Raw genomic sequence first — 21,474 nt, 5'->3', positions numbered from 1 at the left:
CAGTGAAAAAGAAAAAAACAGGCATGAGAGCATACTGGATCAGATTGCAAAAGACTTGGCTGAGGAGTAGAAAAGCAGCACGAGATGCATGTATCCCTAATATTTAGTGTAGTTGTTTTCAAGTTTGGTCAGTGTATCTGTAAACCTATGTATGTAAGCTTTAAGTTAATTAGTTTATGTATTAGGTTGCATGGCTGTACTCCTAATATTAGTGTAATTGTTAGTATTGGCAGTGTATTTGTAAGCTATTGATGGTTGTACCCCATTATTAATGAAACCAGCAGATGGATGTTGACAAAAAAACTTGTTGTTGTGGGTAAATGTAGCTGTTAAGAAAAGACAAACATGAATATAGCTGTTGAGAACAAAACAAACAAGAATATAGCTGTTAAGAAAAAGACAAACAAGAATATAGATGTTGAGAAAAAGACAAACAAAAGCAGCAGATGGCTGTTGCATACAAGTGGATATCAGCTACAAATACTACACTCCCTCATTCACTAGACACCAGTCCACAGCCACTCCCTCATTCACACTCACTGCACTCCCTCATTCACTAGACACTAGTCCACAGCCAGTACAAATAATGTCAACTGACTCAAGTGATTCTACTGAGTCTGACCTTGAAGCACAGACTGAGTCTGAGCTTGAGCAGGAGATTGAAGCTGAGATTGAAGCAGAATCAGCTAGGTCCTCTATTCGACGTGGGGGTTATACAAGGAGGTACATCAACAGAGATCATGAAGGTGATCACAATAGACTAGTTGCTAAATATTTTTTAGATAATCCCTTGTACAATGATGATCAGTTTCGTAGAAGATTTCGCATGAGGAAGCATTTATTTCTACGCATAGTCCAAGCTCTAGGTGTTTGGTCTCCATATTTTCGTCTACGTCGAGATGCATTTAGCAAAGTGGGTCTATCACCATTACAGAAATGTACTGCTGCCATTAGAATGATGGCTTATGGTTCACCAGCAGATCTTATGGATGAAACATTCGGGGTTGCTGAGAGTACAGCAATGGAGTGTTTGATTCATTTTGTTACTGGTGTTAGAAGCCTATTCGGTGTGCAGTATCTACGCAAGCCTACTAGTGAAGACATCCAACGCTTACTGCAAGTAGCAGAACAGCGTGGTTTCCCTGGGATGTTGGGTAGTCTTGATTGTATGCATTGGGAGTGGCAGAATTGCCCGGTTGCTTGGAAAGGGCAATTCACTCGAGGTGATTATAAGGTACCTACCATAATGCTAGAGGTTGTTGCGTCTTATGACCTATGGATTTGGCATGCATTTTTTGGAGCTGCTGGTTCGAACAATGATATTAATGTGCTTGACCAGTCACCGTTATTCACAGAACAACTACAAGGCAAAGCACCAGAGGTTCAGTTCACTGTTAATGGGTCACAATACAACATGGGTTACTATCTAGCTGACGGTATCTATCCAGAATGGGCCACATTTGTCAAGACAATCCTCAGGCCACTTAGTGCAAAGCATAAATTGTTTGCAAGCTTTCAAGAAGGAGAAAGAAAAGCTATGGAACGAGCCTTTGGGGTGTTCCAAAAGCGTTGGGCTATCATACGTCACCCAGCTAGACTCTAGGAACGGGAAGAGCTAGCCAATATTATGTATGCATGTATTATTTTGCACAACATGATAATAGAGGATGAGAGAGGCATCTATGACACACCAGATGATAACACATATGAGCAAGCACAATCATCCCCAAATTTAACCGGGCTAGCACATGGACCAATTTATGGATTCACAGATGTACTTGACAAAGACATGGAAATTCGCGATCGATCAAGTCACATGCGTCTCAAGGAAGATTTAATAGAGCACATATGGCAAAAATTCAGTACACAGCAGCATCAAGCACACCAAGAGTAGAGTCTCAAGGAGTGAAATTTTATAGTTTTTTTATGCAATGTAATTTTACAGTATTGCCTCAGCTAGATTACGGCTTATCCAATTAATTAAGGATTATGTGTTCCCCTCCAGATGCTTTGTAATCGTATCAATATTTAGGCACTTGTACTTTCTTCCTTTCATTGTTCTCAGTTTGCAAACATAAACTAAATATAGCAATCGTACCAACTGTAAGTCCATGCAAACATAAACTAAATATAGCAGAGATTGGTGGTAGAGATACCTGATGAGGCGGAGGCTTGTTGCCGCGCTGGCCGTCTATGAGGTGGCCTTCCGCGAGGTGGACGCGCCCAAGATTTTCGCCCATCCACGCGCCATGGGAGGTGGTCGTGCCGCCCGTCCGCGATCTGGCCGCGTCGCCCGTCCGTGAGCTGGCCACGCCGGCCGTCTGCGAGGTGGACGCGCGGGCCGTCCGCGAGGTGCTGGTGCCCCAGGTTGCCGGCCATCCGCGAGGGGGCGCGCCCTAGGTCACCATACAAAGCCACCCGATCTGACTGTGTAGGCTTCATCAGGGCAGGGAAGTTGCACATCCTAGTTGATGCAGTACTTGAGGAGGTAGATACGGAAGGGCATGGTCGGATTTGGTGGAAGGAGTGAGATCGGGGATGGAGGTGACGGAGGCGGCGGCGGCGGCGGACGAAGCTCTCCAGCAACTCGCGCGAAGGAAACGGGAGGTTGAGGACCGAGAATTTTATTTGATCGTGGGCCCCACTCCTATGGACAGATGAGTCGGATACATTGTGCCTTGTGAAATAGCTATTGCCACCTGCTGTGGGACCTAGTCCTATGGACTGGTTCACCCATATACATTGTTGTTGCTCTAAGATCAGCAAGAGAAACAAGGAAGTAGGGATGAAAACGGATCGGATACGGACGGATATCACCAATATTATATTTGTTTTCATATTTTTGTCCAGACTCGGATTCGAATACGGATAGTGTCAACTATGTCGGATAGGATACGATTGGATATCGATATCATAAATATGCGATTTGAGTATTCGGATACGGATACGGTATCGGATGTTGGATATCCGGACTCGGATACGGACATATATCAACCCCTCTAAACGGATTCGGTTTCGAATACGGTCGGAAAATATCCGTACCGTTTTCATCCCTCCAAGGAAGGCTGCTGCTTGGCACTGTTGCACCGGGGGCGAGCGATGGGAGCATAGCGGCCGGCCCTGCCTGATCTGAATCCCTGACCCGTATGGGGTAGCCTAGGCCAGGGTCGCATTGAACCGCGGAATCAATGGTCTATCCTAGGATGCGGCCCCGGACCGCACGCATGGCTCCATCGAGACGGACCGACGTATACACCAGGCAGGCAGGCACAGCACGCAGTAGATCGGAAGCCAGTGGGGCCTGCAGCGTCACGTTCTCTTGGCCCCACAGGCCACGGGGAACAGCAGCGACGTCGTCCGCTCCTTCCACACTTGAGGCCATTTCGGTTTAGGGTTCCATAACTTGGCGACTAATTTACTGAGACGAATTTTTAAGCCTAATTAGTCCATGATTTGACAATGTGGTGCTATAGTAAACATGTGCTGATGATAGATTAATTATGCTTTAAAAAATCGTCTCGTAAATTAGTCTCCTATCTATGTAATTGGTTTTGTAATTAGTCTATATTTAATGCTCTTTATTAGTATCTAAACATTCGATGTGACATGAATTTTAGGAGCAACTAAAGAACCAAACACCCCCTAAGCCGAAACCAACATGCTGCTGGCAGAGCCACGCCGCTCTGCTTTGCTGCCGAAAGCGCTGTCAGGAGGGCGGCACCCTAGCCCTAGCCTGGTACTGCTACCACTGCTTGCACTGGCTATGCTGCAGAAGCTGAATGCAGCATGCGGGTGCTGCGTCAACTTGTCGGACCATTGTTGTTTTTTTTGAGCCTGGACCATTGCTGATTTGTTGTGCTGAACTTGGTAAATGTGGTGGTTGCAACTGCAACAAGTTACCACTTTCTTTTGTACTCTACTTAATTTAGTGGTATTTTCTATGCATCTAAATATTAGTAGTTTTATACACTCCCTCCTCCACAAATAAATGCAATTATAACATAGTACCGAAGTTAAAGTATCTTAAATTTGACTAACTATATATAAAAAATAAAAATATTTATGATATCAAATAAGTATCATTGGATTTGACATCAGATATATTTTTATAATATATTTATTTGACTTCATAAATATTAATATTTTTATCTATTTATTTGGTCAAATATTCGACACTTTAACCCAGAATGCACGTAGAACCGTGTCCTTTTCTGGATAGAGATAGATGTAGCAATTAATTAAATTTAAAATTGTTTAACTCCTAAGAAATATTAGTTTTAGCTGTGTCGTGTTGGCCATGCAGTCTACTTTATCTGGAGCACAGTCTACTTTATTTGGTCCATGGACACGAGCACATGCTATTAATTACTTACAAACAAAACATGTATCACGCGTGCCATAAATAAAGTATACTAAAGCTCTATAAAGCTCTGCTTACTCTTTCTGATGCTTGGTTGGCAGTTGCTTTGCCTATCATATCACCACTAAATGGATCGCCATACACTCATTCCTTCGACCACAGCCGGCTTGCTTTGCTATCTTCAATTATTTTGCTTGTTTGCCCTTTAAGAACAGCACGGAAACTTAAGAATAGACAACTTGTGTTGTGGGGCGCTTTATCATTGGATCAACTGATGGGTCGTTGTGCTTTCGAGAATGCTCAACGCAACGGACCGCATTATGGGTGCCTTTTTATGTGTCCCCCGTTTTGCTTTGAGCATATAACAGTGTAGAGCACACATGATCTCGGCGAGATGTAGCATGACATCAAGCTGTGTACGAGTAGTGAGTGTATTTGATTTGGTTAGTTGTTGCCAACCCTGACTGATCCAACACATCAGACCATGCCACTCGCCATCATGATGCTTAGTTAATTAGCCAGTACTCCCTCCATGATTTTTTATATGTCGTATTAGGTTTACCCTACATCAAAAATTTGTATTTTAACCATCAATTTTGAGATATCCTAGTATGAAAGTATTTGTTACAGTGAATCTAAAACATAAATATCATGTTGTTGATATGTATATTTTTTCTGAAAGTGATTGTCAAAGTTAGTGATGTTTAACTTAAGATAAAACTAATATGACATGTAAAAAGAACAGATGGGGTAGCTTTTAATTTTGCGTGTTCATTTTGTTGGGCAAAAGTTGAATACGACAGCGCGAGTGCATATGTACTTGATCGATGGGCTCGAGAGGAGACTTGTTTGTGAAACAAGAGACAACGACGGGTAGCACCTCTGCCTCTAATACATGGTCTCTGTTAATCAAAATTTTCATAGATACGTAGCAACACCTGTCTCTAATAATAAATCACAGCCGTTGGGAGAGCCCAGCAAATCCATCGCACCCAAAATTCAGAGCCCGCTTACTTTCCCCCCTTCACGCCTCATTCTCGGGGGTCAACTCACACACTGACTTTTCTTTGTTCTATTTTCCCACTAGCGCTCATAATAATGCCCATTCTTCCTCTCAACCATGTGTTGCCTCTACTGCCGCAGGCCTCAAATCTAGCCTTTGTCGCCTGCCCCTTCCTCATAAATTCTTCCCCACTTTGTCTTGGTAGATTGAAGAGGCTAGGCGGAACCCAACTTTGGTTGGCAAGCCCAACAACCCCTACATGTTGATCCCAGTGCCAGCTCACTAGAGGCTAAACCTTCGTAGTTTCGGTCCACTCGAGCTTGCCGTCCCTTGTCGCCACCCTGCCTTCAACACTTGGGCTTCCATCCTGGCGCCCTCTTGCCTGAGGTCGAGCTCTTGCCCAAGCTCGGCCTCAATGATGCGCCTTCGCCCGAGCTTAGCCTCCTTGATAACTTCTTGGCTTTGCTTGGGCCGAGGAAGGTAGAAAGTATGGTTCTTGATTTGGGAATTATTGTTGGAGTTAAGTCTACAAAATACTCCATCCGGTCGTTTTGGCATTTCTAGATACACAACTTTATTACATATTTAGACATATAGTATATCTCAGTGTATAGCAAAAGCTAGTACCTGGAAAAGTCAAAACGATCTAATTTGGAATAGAGGATGTAGGTCCTAAAGATTGGTGGAGCCCCAAATTAAACATAAGGACTTTTTTTAAGGTGGAGTTGCTCCTGGGAGCTTGATTATTTTTTGCACAACAATTGCTATATCCCCCAAGATGACTTTTTTAAGCTTGTTAAAATATTGGCTTCTATTGGATGGATACCAGATCATATTGTATACAAAGTATATCCTAAGAAATTTTAGTACGCATACGAAGCTGCTATAGAAAACCTCTTAGCTCTAAGAGTAACTCAAAGATCCTCTTTGTATTCTTGTTAATTGATAGAAATAGAGTTTTTTATGAAAAAATAACCTCCAACAAATTCTTTAATTAGATATCTAAATATAGTCATTATACATTCGAGATTTCACGCTAGCCGAAGATGGAGAGCAAGTCTGTTTTTCTAAAATGCACATAAGATATTGAGAAGTTGTTGGAAGACGAATATAAATATCAACTTTCAAATAACTATCCAGACGATGAATCGAAGAGTGAATTTCAAAAAGACTCACGGAGAGATGCTCTAAGACATTTTTACTAGGCAATGCCGTCATACACTTCGATACGAGAAAGTACCTTGTTATGAATGTTTAGGTACTGTTGTTTAGATTAAGCTTCCTCCTTATTGTATTGGAGTTTAGCTCGCTCATGAGAAATTTAAATCCTCATATGAACCTCGTCGCCTCTAACCTGAAGTCTCTGTCAAGTGAGGCCACCGTTCAAACAAGTCTACGTCCTCTTTAAAATACGGGAAATTGGTGAATCATACGCTCTTTTTTATTATAAAATTGAACCGGCTCAGGATCAGTCCTGTCGGTCCAGCGCAGTGCCACTGCTGCCCGTCCGTCTCCACGCCCACCTAGCTAACTGCGACCCTACCTAACAGCAAAAACCCAGCACGCCATGCAAACCCAAACCAAACAACCAGAAACCTCCCCTCCCCCTGACCCCTCTCCGCTGTAGCTGTAGCCACCACTCCCCGACGTCCCCCGAACGGCGAACGCTGCCCGTCCAGTCCAGCCTGCCGTTTGCCGCCGCAAATCTCATCGAAAAAACTATAAAAAAAACTGGCGCCCGATCAATGAAGGCGACGGCAAATCGCCGTGCGCCAGCGGCCAGCGCGCAGCAGAGCTCCAGAGAGGAGGCTGGGCTGCGCCGTTACTAGTCGGCTTTGTGCGCGCGTGCTCTGCTGCCTGCTACCCCGCCAAGGCGCCCACCCGGCCGCCCCATTTTGTTTACTGGGTCCACTCCCCGACCCGAATCTTTTCCCTCCTCACGCACCATTTTGTTAGGATTAACCGCAAAACCACCCGCAAGAACTACTATTTGTTGTACATGTTAATAAATGGTAGGATCAATATGCAACCCATCAATCAACCAGACGACCATGAAGTTCTACTTTGTGACTGAAAAACGGATGGTTTTTCCTCTTTTTTATCTGCTTGGAAATGGTTGCACACTTCTAATAAGTTGCCTTCCACAGGTGAAACTGTTTCACCACCGAAACAATCAGTACTGACTGCAGTGGAACCTAGTGCTCTTGACCATTTTTATCACTAACCAAAGAGAAAAACGTCCCCATCTATGCAGAGCCCAGAGCCAATTGTTGAGGAGTTTGTTGAACTCTATCTGCATCTTAACCTTTAGAATCAGTTGGTCTGATGGTTTCTTATTTTTACATTATTCACAGGCCAAGATGTCCCATCATTTCAAACTGGCAATGAACTTCCAAATCCTCATCTCCATCAAGTGCCTGCTGCTTTGCCATCTCTTCCAGTTCAACCACATGCGCCTCATCCTAAAATTTCTACTGACACTGTTGACAACAAAAAATGTTCATTTTGTGAAGTTGACAAAATGTAAAATGGACTTCGCCATTGCGTTCCTCTCGTCGAGACGGTCAAAAAACATATATGGAACGTCTAATTCGAAGTCCGGATGAAGAAGTTATGCCCTCGAAAAGATGCCTCGTTGTCGGGAGTTCCGACCCAAGTCGGGACTTCCGACTGTCGGAAGTTCCGACGGGTGTCGGGACTTTCGGGAAGCCTGAAGAAATCTGCTCGGATGTCTGGGGTTATCCCTATGTCGGGAGTTCCGATAAAAGTCGGAAGTTTCGACTGTCGGGAGTTCCGACACAAGTTGGGACTTCTGACATACCTGACAGAAAATCCTGTTCGGATCTGGCCTTTTGGTTTCCGATCCGAACTGTTCCAAACTCGTGGAAAACTTGGAAAATAAGGTTTGGAGAGGCTTCTTACTAGAATAAGACCACCCCCTCTATATATATGAGAGGATCATGGCCGATTGAGTTCTCATCTATCCAATCGTCATACAAACCAATCTATCAACTCCTTACGCCCCCCCTAATTTCCCTCTCTCAACCCCTTTTGCTGTTCGTTGAGTTTCCCGACGAGATTCAGCGGCATCCTAGGCGGCCTTGCTGGTCCTAGGAGATCCTCCATGTGCTCCTCCCTGACGGGTCTTCTCGGGAGAAGTTCGGGAGCTTTCCAGCCAAGAACAGGCTCTACATCGGTCTCATCGGTCTTTAGATTGGTTTGATCGATTACGCCGCGTTCTTGCTACGTTGCAGGTTGTGTGCAACCTCTTTGGGCATCCAAGACCTTGTTGGTGTGTTGGTTTATGGTCATCCTCAATGTCAACATACTTTTTGGCGACTCCGCTGGGGACAGCGAAGCGAATCAAGAATCAATCTACTAGCAACATGGGAGGCAACGATGGTGCTGCCACCGACAAGGGTGACAAGACCAGCCCCTTCAATGAGGCTAACATGATCTTTCCTTAATCCATGGACGAGCTTCCAGATGAGTTGCGCCAGAAGCTTCAGGCCAAGCTCGATGCCGATGTCAAGGCTTTCTTGGAGAGCTGCACCAAGAATCGGCACGACAAGGTCACTCAGTTCCGTGAACCCTCCTACGACGATGCTACCGTTTTTGAATCTTTAGGCGCCAAGGAGAAGGGCAACGGAAAAGCTAAGTATGACGAGGAGGTAAATACCGATGCTTATCCTACTCATGCTAATTTTTCTCAGATGTTGATAGATGAAAGAAAATTGCATAGTAATAACCTTCGGCATCTTTCTAATCTACTTATGGATAAGTTAGAGGGCAAGACAACCGATTGTGATCAATCGGGTGCCGTGCAGCAACCTCAATTCGGTATGCCTTTGATTTTTTTATGAAAATCAAACCTCTCATGCTTTCGCTAGCCAATTTCAATCGGCCCCTTCGGCATCTGAAACCGATAAGGCCAGTCAACCTGGTGCTAGCACATCTACACGTACATGTGTTGGTGCACAAAGTTCAGGTCGAGCTCTCCGAACCGATTATGGAGCATCAACAAATAGAGCTTCAGCGGGGCATAATGTTTTACCAAACCCACCAAAGTCACCTAGTCAAATTCCTACATTTAATGTTACTCCTAATGCTCCTACTACCGATTTTGATGATGCTTTGAATCGGTTTAAGGATGAATTGGCTAAATCTCTTGAGAGTACTTTAGGAGTGCAACTTAAATCTAGTAGGAATACTTATAAAAAGACGTACCCTTCTACTTATGATTTCATGAAAGCACCTGATGGGTGGAGGGTACCTAACTTTCAGAAATTTAGTGGTGGTGATAGTAAATCAACCATGGAGCATATTAGCATGTTTCTTGTACAATTGGGTGAAGCTAGTGCTTATGATTTTATGAAAGTTCGTAATTTTCCTTTATCTCTTACTGGCACAGCTTTTGCATGGTTTACTTCATTACCATCTTGTTCTATTGGTTCATGGGCTGAATTAGAAGAGAAATTTCATAATCACTTTTATAGCGGTGCTCATGAAACAAGATTGTCTCATTTTGCATCGGTTCATCAAGGGCGTGATGAGTCCGTCCATGATTTTTTAAAACAATTTAGAGAGATTAAGAACCGATGTTTCCATTTAAATATTTCTGAAAGAGATTTAACTGATTTATGCTTTGCTGGTTTATGTTCTAGTATTAGAGAAAAGCTTGAGCATTATGAGTTTCACAATGTTAATCAACTTATGCAAAAGGCCGTTTCAATTGAATCGCGCTTTAAAGAGTCTCGTGATGCTTATAAATCTCATCGTCAGAATATGCATTTTGTTGGTGATTGTTCAGATGATTCAGATGATGATAATAAAGAATGTCTAGTTGCTGAAATTAAATGGCGAGCAGAGAATAAATTGGTTACTTGTCCTTCTCTCAAGTCAATTCATAAAAATCGGAATGAGGAAATGAAATTTACTTTTGATCTCTCTAAATGTGACCGAATCTTTGATGAATTATTGAAATTCGGTTATATTAGAATCAATTATACATTACCTTGAGTTGATGAGTTAAAGAGAAGGGTTTATTGCAAATATCATAATTCTTTTTCTTATGCCACTAATGATTGCAATGTTTTTCGTTGTCAGGTCCAATCGGCCCTTAATGAGGGATGATTGAGTTTTACTGAAATGCAAGTTGACAAGACCCCTTTTTCCATGCACATGGTTGAAGCAGGGGCGCCCGCTGTTTTGATTCGTCCAGAGCAAGCCGATAAAGCCCAAGGCAAGAACATGATTATCGGCGAACCACGTGTAGCACCGAATGTTGAAATGAATTCGGGGCGCAAAGTGGTGCTTGAGAAGGATGATGAAGGCAAGAACAAGTTGAAGATCACCGCTGGATCAATGCAATATTTGAAAAGGCAGCGGTGGTATGAAACGACAGTGGCACAGCAGAGGTCGGCTAGGCCGACTCCACCAGTTGGCCAAGCCGACTCTAGTACACAGCAGGGTCAGTTGGCTCAGCCGACTCAAGGAGTCAGCTTAGCTAACTCTGCCACCACCTCAGCTAAGTCAGCTAAGCCGACTGTGCCAGTCGGCTTAGCCAACTCTCCTGGTTCCAATAGCTCCGCGCGTCTCCGGTGTTCGTGTTTTGCGTACATTTGTTCCACAGCGACCGGAGATTGGCACCTGGAAGACAAATGAGAAGAAGAATCAGGGAGAATTCATGAAGAAGCAATGCACCTTTGACAGGCTCATGGCCAAGTATAAGCAACAAAAGGCCGATTTCTAGAATCGGTCGTTTAAAAAAAGAGAGTCTACTCCGCCTAAGCAGGAAGACGACAAGATCAAGCAATTGGCAGTGGTGCAACCAACAACTCCGTCTCAGAGAGTTGTTCCTCGTGTTTCTCACTGGGGTTCCCCGATTCTGCCTCCGGTTACACCGCAATGGGGTCCTTATGGAGTTTGGGTGCCGTATCCTCCGGCAGCGCTCATGCATAGCCAACAAAGGTGGGGAGATCCTGCTGGTTCAATTCCAAGCCCCTCCGTCTTTAGCCAATTGAACAATTGTCAATCGAGCTCTAGCGGTACAAGTCAAGATCATGTGATTACCTCTAGGACTTTGACTCCACAAGAGTCGGGAAAGGCACTAATGCAGCAAGTTTATGTGCCTAAGAAGGTTGAGATTCCCGTCGTTCCCCCACCAAGAGCTAGGCCTCAATCGGTTATCACAATCGGCTCCATGGAAGCTCCCGTCACTAATCATGTTGAGCCGATTGTAATCGAAGAAATTCCGACATCTAAGCAAGATGAAGCTCCCAAAGATGTTTTTGGAATTGAAGAGAAGAAACGCGTCGAAGGAGATTCCAAGTACTGGCAACCCGTATGGTGTCCTCGTGGATTGAATAAAACTCAACAACGCAAATTGCAGCATGCCCGACATAAGCAATAGAAGAGGGAGAAGCTTGCCAAGATGGAGAATGAAATCCTCGACCCCGTACAGGTCAAAATCCCTCTGGAAGGTCGAAACGCCGCTACTGCTGCTGGCTAGTCGGCTAAGTCAACTCTAGAGTCCGCTAAGCAGACTCCTGTGTTGAGCCAGTCAGCTAAGTCAACTCCTGATTCGGTTGAGCCGACTTTGCTCGCCCTTACTGCTTTGGAAGCTCCAGAGTCAGCTAAGTCGACTTCTGAGTCAGTTGAGCTGACTCCTGCTGTCCTGGGTGCCTTTGAGGTGTCCTCTGATGATTTCGCTACTACCATTGCTGCTCTGGTTGGCATGGAGGTTCCTGAGGTTCCCGACGAGGAGATGGTTGACTATGAGCCTACTCCAGAGAGAGTGGAGGTCAATGTAGTTGTTTTATCTGCTGATTAGTACATCGTGGCAGATGACTCCATGGCGACAGAATTTAATTTTGCAATGGAAAGCTCTGTATTTCAGAAACTAGATGACTCCATCAACCATCTCAAGCCTTTACATGTGAAGGGCCATATCAATGGCACACCGGTCCATAGCATGTTAGTGGACAGTGGGGTGATAGTGAACTTGATGCCATATCCGCTTTACAAGAAGCTCGGTCTGATCAAGACCAACATGATGATCAGTGGTGTCGGAGGAGGTGCTCCTATTCCATCCAGAGGATTTGCTAACCTAGAGCTCACCATTGGAAGCAAGACTTTGGCCACGACGTTCTTCATCGCCGACGTGCAAGCTAGATATAACTTGATACTTGGGCGTGATTGGATCCATGTCAATCGTTGCGTGCCATCTAGCTTGCACCAATTTCTCATCCAATGGGTGGGAGATGCTGTTGAGGTCATGCATTTAGATTCATCGGCTAATGTTGCTGCAGCCGATGCTCCTACACTCGGGGGGCATGATGCTATTGCTTGCTTATCTGGTAGAGATCTTTCTAGTTTTGAATTTATTAGTGTTACCAGGCAAGGTTTTGTTCCTGTGTCCTTGAAGCCAATTGATAATCGGCTCAATATCATCATGTAATCATTATTATAATGGATGCTAACGTTGAATGGTTAAAACATCGTGTTGAATAGTATCGGACTAATAAGACTGATGCCTGTGAGGCTATTGATGATTTTGATGAGCTTGATAAGTTGGGCCAAGGTTTTATGTCGGCCGACCCTTTGGAACAAGTTGATATTGGGGATGGCTCTGTGCCCCGACCGACGTTTATTAATTAAAATTTGGAAGCCGATTACAAAGTTAAGTTAATCGCGCTTCTCAAGGAATATGTTGATTATTTTGCATGGGATTATACAGAGATGCCTAGATTGAGCCGAGAGCTTGTTGAGCATCGGCTCCCTATTAAGAAAGGATTCAGGCCTTTCAAGCAAAAACCCCATCGATTTAATTCTACAATTTATGATAGGATTAAAGAAGAGATTAATCGACTGTTGCAAGCAGGGTTTATTCAGCCATGCAGGTATGCGGAGTGGGTCTCTAATATTGTGCCTGTTGAGAAGAAGGATTCTGGGAAGATCAGAGTATGTATTGATTTTAGAGATCTGAATAGAGCTACTCCAAAAGATGAGTATCCTATGCCTATAGCCGATATGCTTATCAATGATGCTTCAGGACACCGGGTTATTAGCTTTCTTGATGGTAATGCTGGTTATAATCAGATTTTTAGGGCCGAGGAAGATATGTCTAAGACGACCTTCATATGTACTGGGTTTGTTGGTCTTTTTGAGTGGGTTGTGATGACATTTGGGCTGAAGAATGCAGGTGCTACTTATCAAAGAGCTATGAATTTGATTTTCCATGATTTAATTGGGGTGATTATGGAGGTGTACATTGATGATATTGTGATCAAATCGGTCACCCATAAATCTCATTTGGCCGATTTGCGTCTTGCTTTTGAGAGGATGCGCCGCTATGGATTGAAGATGAACCCACTCAAATGTGCTTTTAGAGTATCGACTGGAAAGTTTTTAGGCTTCATAATTCATGATAAGGGCATAGAGGTTGATCACAAGAGGATAGAGAAGATCAAGAAAGTTCAGGCACCTACGTGCAAGGACTTGCAAAAGTTCTTGGAAAAAGTGAACTACTTGAGGAGATTTATTGCTAACTTGTTCGAGAAAATTATTCCTTTCACCCCTATATTGAAGCTGAAGGATGAATCTGAGTTCACTTGGGGGGCAAAACAACAAGAGGCATTCGAAAAGATAAAGGAATATTTGTCACCACCACCGGTTCTTCGTGCACCTAGGAGAGGAGTTCCTTTCAAGTTATATATTGCTGTAGAAGAGAAGGTAATCAGGGCTATTTTGACTCAAGAAGATGAAGGTAAAGAATATGTGATTGCTTATCTTGGTCACCGTCTTTTTGATCCCGAGACAAGGTATGCCCATATAGAAAAATTATGCTTATCACTGTACTATGCTTGTGCTAAGATGAGACATTATCTTTTGTCTAGTATATGTGTTGTTGCTTGCTAGGCCGATGTGATAAAGCACATGTTATATCAGCCAATTCTTCGTGGAAGGATAGGCAAATGGGCATACGCACTAATAGAATATGACTTGACTTTTGAACCATTGAAAACATTAAGAGGTCAAGTTCTTGTTGATTTTATTGTTGAGCATGGTATTGATTTAGATGATGAAGTCAATTACCTTACTTTTACTCCATGGAAATTATACTTTGATGGATCGGTTTGTAAAGATGACCAAGGTGTTGGTATTATTCTTATTTCTCCTAATGGTGCTGAAATTGGAATGTCAAGCCGATTAGATTTCTCTTGTACCAACAATCAAACCGAATATGAAGCTCTATTATTCGGGTTGATCATGTTGCGGTCTATGGAAGTAAAACATGTTGAAGCTTATGGTGATTCTTTGCTGGTAGTACAACAAGATGCTGGTGAATTTCAATGTTTAGAAGGATCACTAAGAGCTTGTCTTGGTGCTTGCCTTGATGTTATTGATTATTTTGCTAAATTTCAAATTCGGCATATTCCGAGGCATGAAAATCAAAAGGCCAACATGTTATCTCAACAAGCATCTGGCTATGATGTTAGTGGATATAATTTCCATATTCAAGAACAGCCGATGCATGAAGATTACCAGTCGGCTAAGGTGCTGTGGCCAAGTCGGCTAAGCCGACTACCCTAGTCGTCTAAGCCGACACATCAAAATCGGCTAAGCCTACCGGCCCTGTTGGCTCAGCCGACTCCCCTGTGACCAGCCTGGTCAATTCTCCCGAGAAGCTATCAAATCGGCCCGATATAACATCCAGTGATGTTGGGGCTGATTTAGAAGATTGGAGGACTCCCTTGTTGAGATATCTACGTGATCCAAGTGCCAAAATAGATACAAGTGTTCGACGGAGCGCTTTCAAATATGTATTGTATAATGATGAGCTCTATCGAAGAACTGCCGAAGATTTACTGCTTAAGTGCTTGGGATCAGATCAGACAAGAGTGGCTATGGGAGAAGTCTATGAAGGCATCTATGGTACGCATCAATCGGCCCCAAAGATGAAGTGGTTATTACGTAGAGCCGGTTTCTATTGGCCTACTATGATGGCCGATTGTTTTCGCTACTACAAAGGTTGCGAAGAGTGCCAGAAGTTTAGAAATATTCAGCTTGTGCCTGCTGCTGTGCTTCATCCTATCATCAAACCATGGCCTTTTCATGGTTGGGGGTTAGACTTCATTGGCCAAATATATCCCCCATCTTCGAAGGGACACCAATTTGTGTTAGTTGCTATGGATTACTTTACTAAGTGGACCGAGGGAGTTCCTTTGAAGAATATGACATATAAGGAAGTAATTGAGTTCATTACTGAGCATATTATTCATAGATTCGGCATCCCTCAAACATTAACTACAGATCAAGGGACATCGTTTGTGTCTAAAGAGGTAAGGGAATTTGCCGAATTATATAAGATCAAGTTGCTCAATTCATCTCCATACTATGCTCAAGCCAATGGTCAAGCTGAGTCTAGTAATAAGACTTTGATCAAGCTCATCAAAAAGAAAATTGAGGAGAATCCAAGGAGATGGCATGAAGTTTTGTCTAGGGCTCTATGGGCACATCGCATTTCAAGGCATTGTGCTACAAAGGTTACTCCTTTTGAGTTAGTATATGGCCAAGAGACCGTGTTGCCTGTCGAAGTGAATTTGGATGCATATAGGCTTACTAAACAAAATGATTTATCAGTTGTTGTGTATCATGATTTGATGATGGATAATATCGATGAGGTGACTGATGTGAGATTAAAAGCTCTCAAGGAAATAAAGAAAGATAAAGTTCGAGTTGCCAAAGCATACAACAAGAAAGTCAGGAGCAAATCCTTTCAAGTGGAAGAATTGGTGTGGAAAACCATACTACCAATTGGATCAAAGAGCAATCAGTTTGGCAAGTGGTCACCGAATTGGGAAGGTCCTTACAAAGTGGTCAAAGTTATATTCGGAAATTCATATATGCTAGAGACATTGCAAGGTGAACGTCTCACGAGAGCATTCAACAGGAGGTACTTGAAAGGGTACTTTCCAAGTGTTTGGCAAGAAGCCTAAGTGCTCTCCAAACAATGGTCGATACATGTATCGCCCTTAGAAAAAATGGCCGATGTATACATAGCCCTTAGTTACTAAGCAGCCGATGAGATGGGTATCATCGTTGTTTGGTTTTGAATAAGTCTTTTCAGGTTCATGCATCATTCACCTGAAAATAGGGGGCATATGTCGACAACCAAAAATGTTCATTTTGTAAAGTTGTCAAAATGTGAAATAGACTTCACCATTGCATTCCTCTCATTGAGATGGTCAAAAAAACATATATGGAACGTCTAATTTGAAGTCCGGATGAAGAAGTTATACCCTCGGAAAGATGCCTCATTGTCGGGAGTTCTGACCCAAGTCGGGACTTCCGACTGTCGAAAGTTCCGACGGGTGTCGAGACTTCCGAGAAGCCTAAAGAAATCTGCTTGGGTGTTCAAAGCTCTAGTTTAGTTTTGGTGAATTGATGAAACCCTAAGTGTTAACCTAGTTTATCAAGTGATCATGAAATAGGTAGCACATTCCAAGTGGTGAAGCAAATGAAGATCATGACATGATGATAGTGATGCCATGGTGATGATCAAGTGCTTGGACTTGAAAAGAAGAAAGAGAAAAACAAAAGGCTCAAGGCAAAGGTACAAATGGTAGGAGCTATTTTGTTTTGGTGATCAAGACACTTAGAGAGTGTGATCATATTTAAGTTTGATAGCTGTACTATTAAGATGGGTGAAACTCATATCAGAATGCGGTTACCAAAGTGCCACTAGATGCTCTAACTCGTTGCACATGCATTTAGGATCTAGTGGAGTGCTAACACCCTTGAAAATGTTTGTGAAAATATGCTAACATATGTGCACAAGGTGATACACTTGGTGGTTGGCACATTTGAGCAAGGGTAAGGAACTTCACCGATGGAGTGTCCGCCCGTAGAGTGCGGACAGTCCGATGGTGCCATCGGTGCCCTAGATAGAAAAGATGGAGGTCACTGTAAGTGATTGGATGCTGGTCTCAATTGGACTGACGCGTCCGGTTAGTGGCAGCAGAGGGCATGCGTTTCAGTCTCATGATCGGACGCTGGGTCGCTCAGCGACCGAACACTAGAAGGCTACGTCCAGTCATGCTGACGTGGTAGCACAGAGGAAGACATCGTGTGACCGAACGCTGGCTGTGTCCGGTCAAGCATGACCGGATGCGTCCGATCAGGAAAAATCGTTTCTAGAAGCTTACTAGAAACGACCGGACGCTGGGGGTTCAGCGTCCGGTCACTGTTAGCTGCTGCGTCCGGTGGTCTTCTGACCGTTGAGATCGGGCGCACAGCATTTGAAGAGAGGGACACGTGGCGTGCATCGCGTGACCGGACGCTGAGGTCCAGCGTCCGGTCGATCTGACCGGTGCGTCCGGTCGGCTCGTGTTCAGCCCAGTGAAGGGGTACAACGGCTCTATTTTGTGGGGGCTTCTATTTAAGCCCCATGGCCAGTTGAAGCTCATACTCTTGGCCATTTGCATTGACATAGCAACCTTGTGAGCTTAGCCAAAGCCCTCCCACTCATCTCTATCATTGATTCATCATCTTTGTGAGATTAGGAGAGAATCCAAGTGCATTGCTTGAGTGTTTGCATCTAGAGGCACTTGGTGTTCGTGCTTGGAGTAGCGAGGATCGTCGAGCGGAGGGTGGTGATTGTTTCTGGCTCCGATCATGGTGATTGTTCATGGCTTGTGTGATCCTCATCTTGTGTTGGTTGTGTGGCACCCTATTGAGGGCTTGGCGTGTGATGCCAATTAGCGCGTGAACCTCCAAGTGAGTGAATCGCCACAACGAGGAGTAGCTTGCCGGCAAGCAAGTGAACCTCGGTAAAAATCATTGCGTTCATCATTTGATTCCGAGGTGATTGGTCTTCATTGTTATTCATTCTTGTGATTGATTGGCTCCTTCCTCGACATGGCGGTATAACCTTCTTGCTCACTCTCTTTACATTACCGCAAATTAGTTGACAAGCTCTTTAGTGTAGCTAGTTATGAGAGCTTGTTAGTTTGGTTAGTGTGGCTCTTTAGTTAGCTTTTGAAAGTACACTAACTTAGTGTAGTGACATAGCTATTGTGTAGATAAAAACTATATAAACTAGAATTGTGGTAGGTGGCTTGCATTTTTAGTAGGCTAGCGCAACACTTACTTCACCTCATAATTGTCTAACCAGTTTGTTAAGTGTTGTTGTAGAAATTTTTATTAGGCTATTCACCCCCTCTAGCCATTAGGACCTTTCAAGTGGTATCAGAGCCGAGGTCACCGTGATTTGAGGCTTAACAACCTTCGGTGTAAAAATAGCTCAAATCAACAACACCAAGAAGCCACCCCAATTTGATGGCTCAAATTATCCCTATTGGAAAGCTAAGATGACAACTTATATCAAATCAATCAATAGGAAGGTTTGGAAGGTGGTAGAAACCAAAATTGAGATTGATGATCCGGAGAATCCCACCGTGGCCGAAGAAGTGCTTCTCCAAAATAATGATATTGCTCTAAGTGCCATTCATGATGCAATTCATGAGAGAACATTTGAGCAAATCAAGAATATTGAGATAGCTCATGAGGCTTGAAAGAAGTTGGAAGAATCATTTGAGGGCACTCAAGCCGTGAAGGGTGCAAAGGCATACATTCTCAAAGAGAAGTTTGCAAGCTTCAAGATGAAGGAGGATGAGAGTGTGTCGGAGATGTTTCATAGGCTTCAAGTGCTTGTCAATGATCTAAAAGCACTTGGAGAAGAGGTGAAGGACAAGGACTTTTCCCACAAGTTCTTGAGATGCTTACCCTCAAGATTTGGCACATTGGTCACTATTCTTATAAGGAGTGGTTTAGACACCATGACACCAAACCAAGTATTGGGAGATATAATGATCGATGATACATATAGAGATGATGATGAAAAGGAAGAAAAGAAGGAGAATAAAGATGAGAAGAAAGATGAAAAGAAGAAGAGTGTGGCATTCAAGGCCACATCATCCAAGAGCAAGGCAAAGCAAGAAACATCAAGTGAAGATGATGGTTCATGGGATGATGATGATGATGAGAAGATAGCTCTCTTTGTCAAGAGATTTAGCAAGTTCATGGTGAAGAAGGGATACCGTGCTAGAAGGAAGAAATCTTCATCCAAGAAAAAGGAAGAGTTAAGAAGGTGCTTCAAATGTGGAAGCAAAGATCATCTTGTTGCTCAATGCCCATACAATAGTGACAATGATGATGACAACAAGAAGAATAAGAAGAAAGACAAGAAGGAAAAAAAGAGAAGAAGGATAAGATGACCTTCAAGAAGAAGAAGGGTGGTTCATATGTGGTCACTTGGGATAGTGATGCTTCTTCAAGTGATGATGATGATAGTGATGATGACAAGACCACCAAGAAGAAGGCACTTGCTAGCATTGCAATCAATGAAAAGCCTTCTCTCTTTGACACTCCATCATGCTTCATGGCTAAGGCCACTAAGGTACAAACTTGTGATGATGGAAGTGAAAATGAACATGATAGTGAAAATGATAGTGATAGTGATGATGATGAACCTACTAAAGATGAATTATTTGACATGCTAGAAGATGCTAAAGAACATTTTGATATTAAGAGAAGGGAATGCAAGAGCTTGAATAAGGAGGTAAAAGCCCTTAAGCAAGCCCTTGATGAGCTCAAAGCAACTCATGAGAGGCTAGAGGAAGCCCATGAGAAGCTTGGCAAGGCTCACAAAAAGCTTGAAAAGGCTCATTCCTCTTTGCTTAATGAGCAAGATAAAAAGAAGCATGTTGAAACTTACAATGTAGGTTTAACTTATGATATAATTGATGAATCACTATCTTTCCCTATCATTGTTCCTCCCACTAACCCTTCTTGTAGTATTTCAACTTCCACCTCATCTAGTAGTGATGGTTTTACTTGTGATGCCTCACTAATGATTGAGAATGAGAACCTCAAGAAGGAGATCAATAAGCTCACTTAGACCTTAGCTAAAGCCTATGATGGTGAGGATAGCTTGCTTATGTGCTTGGGTAGCCAAAGAGCTTCTCTCTACAAAGAGGGATTGGGCTATACCCCCAAGAAAGGCAAGGTGGCCTTTGCTCCTCACAAGACTAGTTTTGTGAAGAACAATGATCGGTTTTGCACTAGTTGCAAGCAAGTTGGTCATAAAGAGCATGAATGCAAGAACAAAAGCAAAAATGCTAATGTATCCTCAATTAAGATTAATTCTTTCTATGTGCTTACTAAGGGTAAAAATGGTGTGAAGGCTAAGTTCATTGGTAAACCATAGATGGGCTCAAAGAAGAAAGCTATTTGGGTACCAAAGAGCTTAGTAACTAACTTTCAAGGACCCAAACAAGTTTAGGTACCTAAAAGGAATTGATCTTCTTTTGTAGGTCAATTACAAAGCCAGAGGAAAGCATTGGGTTCTTGATAGTGGGTGCACTCAACACATGACCGGTGATGCAAGAATGTTCAACTCAATCAACACCAATGGCAATGATGGTTATAATAGTATCACATTTGGTGACAATGGCAAAGGCAATGTCAAAGGACTTAGTAAAATTGCAATATCCAATGACATGAGCATATCCAATGTGTTGCTAGTAGAAAGCTTAAACTTCAATTTGCTATCCGTGGCTCAATTGTGTGATCTTGGATTCAAATGCATATTTATGGTAGATGATGTAGAGATCATAAGTGTAGATGGCTCTAACTTGATCTTCAAAGGCTTTAGATATGAGAATCTATACTTGGTTGATTTCAATGATAGTGAAGCTAGATTATCTACATGCTTGTTCATTAAGTCTAGCATAGGTTGGTTATGGCATAGAAGGCTTGGTCATGTTGGAATGAAACAATTGAATAGATTGGTTAAGCATGACTTGGTTAGAGGCTTGAAAGATATTGTGTTTGAGAAGGATAAACTTTGTAGCTCTTGTCAAGCCGACAAACAAGTTGGAAACACCCATCCTAAGAAAAGCATGATGAGCACTAGTAGAGCATTTGAGTTATTGCATATGGACTTGTTTGGGCCAACACAATACACTAGCATTGGTGGAAACAAATATGGCTTTATGATTATGGATGATTATACTAGATACACTTGGGTATTCTTTCTAGTGGATAA

At 43.0% G+C, this 21,474-nt stretch overlaps 2 pseudogenes; both read left to right on the top strand.

The window, feature by feature from the left end:
• Positions 1-586: 586 nt before the first annotated feature.
• LOC136455012 (protein ALP1-like) lies at positions 587-1,894 on the top strand (annotated as a pseudogene).
• Positions 1,895-2,193: 299 nt separating this feature from the next.
• The window catches only part of LOC136455011 (receptor-like serine/threonine-protein kinase ALE2), a 34,175-nt pseudogene continuing 14,894 nt past the window's right edge, over positions 2,194-21,474 (top strand).

The sequence above is a fragment of the Miscanthus floridulus genome, chromosome 5 (assembly GCF_019320115.1).
Source record: "Miscanthus floridulus cultivar M001 chromosome 5, ASM1932011v1, whole genome shotgun sequence".
In the NCBI taxonomy this organism is placed as follows: Eukaryota; Viridiplantae; Streptophyta; class Magnoliopsida; order Poales; family Poaceae; genus Miscanthus; species Miscanthus floridulus.
This window is presented reverse-complemented; position numbering and strand designations above follow the sequence as displayed.